Source organism: Tachysurus vachellii, chromosome 11, assembly GCF_030014155.1.
Source record: "Tachysurus vachellii isolate PV-2020 chromosome 11, HZAU_Pvac_v1, whole genome shotgun sequence".
Lineage (NCBI taxonomy): Eukaryota > Metazoa > Chordata > Actinopteri > Siluriformes > Bagridae > Tachysurus > Tachysurus vachellii.
Window position 1 is genome coordinate 15,768,219 of NC_083470.1, and position 7,408 is coordinate 15,775,626.

A 7,408-nucleotide genomic window follows, 5' to 3' on the forward strand; every position below is an offset into this window, starting at 1 on the left:
GTTGAAATCATATTGATGCTGTGATCAGAATCAGAATCAGGTTTATTGGCCAAGGAATTTGGTTCCAGCGGTTTGTGACTCTCAAAAGTACAGACATAAATAACACTATACTATACAAACTATACAAGACAATTCAGACGATGAGATACAATATAGACAGAATGAGTATTAAATATGAATATAGAATATGAACGATCAGTTATGTACATGAAGTGTGGGAGTGCAAATAACAATATTGTGCAATACTATGCTTTTTGTACAATATATAGCAGCAGTCATGTATAATATTATATATATATATCTATATATATCTATATATATCTATATATATCTATCTATCTATCTATCTATCTATCTATATATATATATATATATATATATATATATATATATATATATATATATATATATATATATATATATGTATAGATATATAGATGACTGACGGTCCTGATAATGCAGTACTTATAGATATGAAGCGGTGAATATAATTATGGTGAGTTGTTGATCAGGGTGATTGCCTGGGGAAAGAAACTTTGGCTGTGTCTGGTAGTTTTAGTAAGCAAAGTTCTGTAGCACCTGCCAGAAGGGAGAAGCTGAAAGAGGTTGTGTCCAGGGTGCGAAGGGTCAGTGGTGATTTTTCCTGCCCGGTTTCTGGTTCTTGTGTCGTCCTAGGGAGTGGGCAAGGGGGCACCAATTATTTTTTCTGCTGTTTTTACTGTGCATTGCAGTCTGTTTCTGTCCTGTTTTGTTGCTGCACCAAACCAGATGGTGATGGATATACACAGGACAGACTCAATGAGTCTGCAGTGTATGCAGTGATGCAGTGTAGAACAGCATCAACAGCTCCTGTGGCAGACCATACATCCTTAATTGATGTCGAAAGTACATCCTCTGCTGGGCCTTTTTGATGATGGCATTTATGTTGCACTCCCATTTCAGGTCTTGGGAAATGGTAGTGCCCAGAAACTTTAAGGCCTTCACAGATGACATCGAGCTGTTGGATATTGGGAGGGGGAGTAGTGTTGAGGGGTCTTTCCTAAAGTCCACTATCATCTCCACAGTTTTGAGGATGTTTAGCACTAGACTGTTCTGACTGCACCATAGCACCAGCCGGAGAAGACACATCCCTGTGGAGCACCAGTGCTGATTGTCCGAATGCTGGAGGTGACACCTCCCAGTCTCACGTGTTGTTTCCTGTCTGTAAGGAAGCTGGTGATCCACTGACATATGGAAGTGGGTATAGTGAGGCTTAGGAGTTTGAAGTGGAGAGTTTACGGAATTATAGTATTAAAAGCCGAACTGAAGTCGACAAACAGAAGTCAACAAACAGGGCAGTCCAGGTGTTGCAGAATGTAGTGCAGTCCAATTTTGACTGCGTCGTCCAGTGATGGAGGGTTTCTTGGTGACCGGAATGATTGGGAGAGTTTAAAGAAGGAGGGGACTTCACACAGCTCCCGTGATCTATTGAAGTTCCAGTGATCTGTTGTCTTCTATCTCAGTAGATAAGAACAAACTTTATTTCAGCTGATTGCATACTTCGTTTATTTAGAGACACTGGCATGTTTCATACAAACTGATTTATTATTGTGTGGATAGGAAAAGAAATTGGGTAGGAATGATTCTGAAGGATAGGTTAGTGAGGAATGTTATAATAGTGAGGTGAAAAGTGTTAAAACAGGGAAATCAATTTGAAGTTAGAAATTGAAGGGGTGATGTTGAATGTCGTCAATGGTGTAGCGTCTGGTACAGGTCATTTGGATTTCCAGTTTACAATTTATTGAGGGTCTGCATTCCACAGTGTCACACACACACAACTGGCTCCAGAATGGCTGGATCCTACACAAAGACCAGATAACCCCATGCCGCTTCTCTGATTGAACTCATAGGGGCCCTCAACCAGAACACACACACACACACCCACCCCCACCTACGAACGCATACACACACACACACACACACACACACACACACCTACGAACGCATACACACACACACAACAAAATGGGACATTCCTTTTACTAATAAAACGAGTAGATAAGATACTCTAAGATTCTTATTCTTATAACCCTGTTGTAATGTGTTTCTTCTGTTAAGGCCTGTCTGACTTAAAATTATTTGCTCCTTACTTTCCTGACAAGGATGTATTTTATTTATGTATCAGAACACCACACTGGATTAACATCAGTTATACTTTGATTACCGATCCTGGCATGTTAATGTATACCTGTTCTAAGGCTGTATGTCCTTTTAAGGTCTGATGTCAGGATGTATACAAAATTATCTGTTTTTCACTTCCCTAATGCAAATGCATTTTGTTTTGTGTTTCATTTTTGTTTCTTTCTCCTTTATCAGAACACAATATTGTAGTAACATCAGTTACACTTTGATTACTGATCTGTGTATGTAATGTACCGCTGCCTTTATACCGTCATTCCCCTTCATGTTTAGTATCCAAATGACCACAGAATTATCGGTTACTCAATTTTCAAACAATGGTGTATTTTATTTGAGCACGAAAGGCGCCATACCATCTTAATACTTAATACAGCTTAGAGACGACTCCATCTTCCTTCAAAGAACTTCCGACAAGCTTCACTTCACAGAACCATCTTCTGACCCCATCCTGACTGAGATTTCTCCATCCGGACTCTTGTGCAGCAAGCCAGTGCAAGTAACCGTTTCCTTTACCAACCAATTGGATGCGTATTTTAAGTATGAACCTTGTATTGATGTCTTAAGGTGAATTTAAGTTTCCGGTGATGATTTCCCAGTTAGGGTGTGATTAATTTTGGAGTCTAAGCTTGCCATTCCTTTCCTTCCTTTCTAATTTCTTCTTTTCCAGTCTCTTCCTCCCTTTCCCCAATTTCAATTTCTTTTGTGTATTTTTATTTTCATCTTTGTTTTCTCTATTTCTTTTGTTTGTTTGTGTAGTTAGCTTTATGTTGTGTTTGTCTCATTCATTAAACGCCATATTCTTGTTCCACAAGTGATCGCTCACAAACTTAAGGTACCTGCAACATCTGGTCTGAACTACATACTCTATTAAGTTAATTTAATTAAAATTACGGTATAAAGTAAAAGGGAGGTGCGTCTTTCTCGGCCGGTAAGATACCGCCTTCATAGAATTAATAAAAGGTTACACGGCCTGTTCGCCAGACGAACAGACCAAATAAGTGTAACGTTAATTCCATTACCGTCAATTTCAACTTAGGTTAAAATATTTAGGAGTCACTATAACACGTTATTATTACTTATAAATATTTACCTTGCTTCGCGAGCCAAAATCGCTACAGTGGTTATGCTTCAAGTAGGATGTGAGTTAGAAGAGAATTGAGAGATTCTAGGGTGAGTAGAGGTGATAGAGAGTATTCCCAGATGGAAGAGAGTAGTGATTGAAGCAGACTTCAATGGGCATGTTGGTGAGGGGAACAGAAGTGATGAGGTGATGGGCAGGTTTGGTGTTAAGGAAAGGAACTAAATCTGTACAGTGACAGCTAAAGCTCTTTAAAAATGCAAAACAGTACAATACTCAAAATTATATAGAAAATGGTATACAAAAGTGAGACACTGAGATCTGATTTCATTACATTATGTTTCATTAGTATACACATCATAACTGACTCCGTGTACCTTCCTATAATTTAGCTTTAAAAACATATCATTAATGAATAATTTTAAAGTCACTGTTACTTAAATTATTTCTGATTAGTAAGCCCCTTATTAAGAAACTAGACCATACCAATTTATCATATTACATACCTATATTAAACTTTCCATTTATTCCTAAAATATTAGAAAACAAATCTCAGGGTGTCTGCTTAATTACATTGAACAAAATTATAAACACAACACTTATTTCTGCCCCATTTTTCATGAGCTGAACTCAAAGATCTAAGGCTTTTTCTATGTACATAAAAGGCCTATTTCTCTCAAAAAATGTTCACAAATCTGTCTAACTCTGTTAGTAATCACTTCTCCTTTTCTGAGATAATCCATCCACCTCACAGGTGTGGCAAATCAAGATACTGATTAGACAGCATGATTATTGCACAGGTGTGCCTTAGGCTGGCTACAATAAAATGGCACTCTAAAATGTGCAGTTTTGCTGTATTGAGGGATACAGTATCTGGTGTGACCACCATTTGCCTCATGCAGTGCAACACATATCCTTCGCATAGAGTTGATCAGGTTGTTGATTGTGGCCTGTGGAATGTTGGTCCAGTCCTCTTCACTGGCTGTGCAAAGTTGTTGGATATTGGCAGGAACTGCAACACGTTGTCGTATATGCTGATCCATAGCATCCCAAACATGCTCAATGGGTGACCGGTGAGTATGCTGGGAGAACTGGGAGATTTTCAGCTTCCAGGAATTGTGTACAAATCCTTGCATCATGGGGTCGTGTATTATCATGCTGCAACACAGAGGTGGGAGTAAATCACACATGTGCAAGTCACAAGTAAGTCTCAAGTCTTAACCTTCAAGTCTCAAGCAAGTCAGAGTCAATTTTTGTGAGAGTCAAGTCAAGTCAAGTCACTGCTTTATGTCAAGCAATTCAAGTCAGGTCATAGCTTGAGTTAAGCAAGTCACTGGCAAGTCATACAGATGTTTGATGATTTAACTAAATGTATATATTAAACAAAGTTAAATCTACAATGATAGTTTTATTTGCAACAAAAATGATTATATGCATTTATTTTTAAAAGGTGTCCACATACAGGTGAGTTGTAAAAACAATAAAAATCTAAAAATGAATAAAAATCAAAACTACAAAGCCTAAAGATGTAAATGTAGCTGAAATAAGGCCAACCTAGCAGCATGAAAAGTTTCACTATGCCTCAAACATGGCAGAAGACCATGGAAAAGTATATATAAAAAAAGTACAATAGTTTCTATGCAACCAAATGGCATTTTTTGAACAGGCATTCCCTTTTAATGGGACATAAAAAGGAAGGATCTAATTTAAAGATGTGTTCAACAACAAGCCTAACACTGAAGACCAATTATAAGTGCTATTGCAAAAAAGCTGACATTTCCACATAAACAGTGACCAACCATTTACACTGCATTGCACTTGGAAAAAAATTAATTTGATAGAACTTTATCACTCAATTGTGAGCGATGTGGTTGCATTATCACCCCACCATGGCTGAATACACGTTCAACAGGTGCACTTGATGCAGGGATGCCCATAACTCTTACCACTACCTTGAACAAAGAGGGGAGGGTGTGCCTGTTCACAGCCCAAAACTGCAGGGAGTCCTGTCCATCACAAAATCCCGGTACCCGAACGTAATTATTTTTGGTTCATTATTGATCTATCTTGGCAAAAACTGTCGACTGAAAGCAAAGAATTTTCTACTTTTTTTAGGAGCGCTTAGGTCCAGCAGTTCTCCACTGCAGGTCCAACCCCTAAATAAATAGTGCTTATAACCCACTTGAATATTTAAAGTTTTTCTAATTAAGGGTAAAAGCAAAAAGTGCTTTTAATACTACTGGAATTGTTAAAATGCAAGCATGAATTACCTGTAACCCTATTAGCTTTTTAGGATTATTTTTATTAGGAGTCTAAGCATGAAGTTCTTTTAACCTTATTGGAAAAGTTTTTCTGCTTCTTCTTAATATTATTCAGATTCAGATACAAAATGTCTATGCTTATTCATGGCTTCTTGCTCTACTGTTTTAGGAATTTGTATAATATGTGAAGCCTACTATTTTTTTATGCTTTTTTTCTATTCCTAGGATTTTGACCAATTTTCTCAAACCTTTCGTCAGACTATCCAGGAGAGTCTGAAACTCAGTTACCAAAAACATGTTGAAATTTGTCACAAATTAATAAAATAACACAATGTTGGGCTTCTGTACTTTACTGCCTCAACGCTATGGACACAGCCACACTCCATGGGGCCTCAACTATTTTAAACCTCAATAAACAGTTTCTGTCACAAAATCTTGTAGTAATACAAAATCTACAAAATCTTGTAGTAATATTCTTTGTTATCTAAAGTGACCTTGTTTAAATTCCAATTTGCCATTAGTAATGAAGTTAAAATGTTATGCAAAATCTTGTCATGTAGGCACACTTGTAAATAATTATTCTCTTTCTCTCTGCTACATTCATAGCCTGCTTCTTCTATGACTTAAGTATATTGAAAAAAAAAACTTTTCACCTCAGAAATCTGTATCTATCCTTAATATCTGATCTTTATCTATGCCTAATATCTGTCCCTAATGAGCAAGGCTGAGGTGGTGGTGGTGTGCAAGGAAAAACTTCCTGAGATGGTATGAGGAAGAAACCTTGAGAGGAATCAGGCTGAGAAGGGAACCCATCCTCATTTGTGTGACAGTGGACAGTAAATAATGTAAATGTTAATAAATGTCCTTTCTACAATGGTTTATAGTCGAGTGGAATTGTACAACCAAGAGATCCAGAGGAACCAATAGGTCAGGGTAATTTTTAAGTTCATTACAGAATTTAACACTAATTCCTTCCTGCCAATGTATTTAAATGTTCACCAATGAAGACTGACAAAGCTGAATGACACAATGACAGTTAGTGTGGTAGTCTCAAAGTGAGACTTCCAATAGTGCAGATAATAAGTGCACTATTTCTATGGGTCACGGCTGCCCATTTAGATCTATCCCAGCAAAGTGCACCACCAAGTGACAAGATTCCAACCAGGCGTAGAGTCTGGAAAGAAGCGGTGTTCACACTGGGAACCTGTGAGTGGCATGTATAGCTTGACAGATAGATGGAGATAGAGATAAAAATTATTAGGTATGCTTGTAATTATGTGATGATTAAAGACATTTTTGTGAGCTGAAATATACCACTATATTCTCAATTAAAAATAACATGGTACGTAATTTACTGTTGTACATTAGTAGAAGTTACCAATATTTTTACCAACTTTTTGAACTTTTCAAAAGGTACATTTTTGTGCAGTAATTGTGGTTTGAATAGTAGGGAGTGCCTTCACAACATCACCTGTCACTTACAATCGTTATAACCCTACTAGGATATCGCAGTTGAGAGGGCCAAGATAATAAGATGTTCTGGCAAATGTTATCCTGCTCTTTCTGTGTTGATTGGGGGTTTTGGGTGGGGGATGGGTTACTGATAAAAACAGTATGTTCTTCACAATGCCCCATGCTGAACACAATGCCCTAGCCATAGCACAAAAAAGTTTATAGGTATACTTTATCTCCATCTGTACTTATGCACTCACCAGGTTAAACTAATGGATTGCCCCTAACTTAAATTTTACATTTGTTTTTTTATCTCTCTATCTCTATACACATGTGTATATTTTGACCTCATATTCTTCTTTGAGAAATATATATGTTCTCCAAATATATATATATATATATATATATATATATATATTTTATATCCATTTTTTTTTTT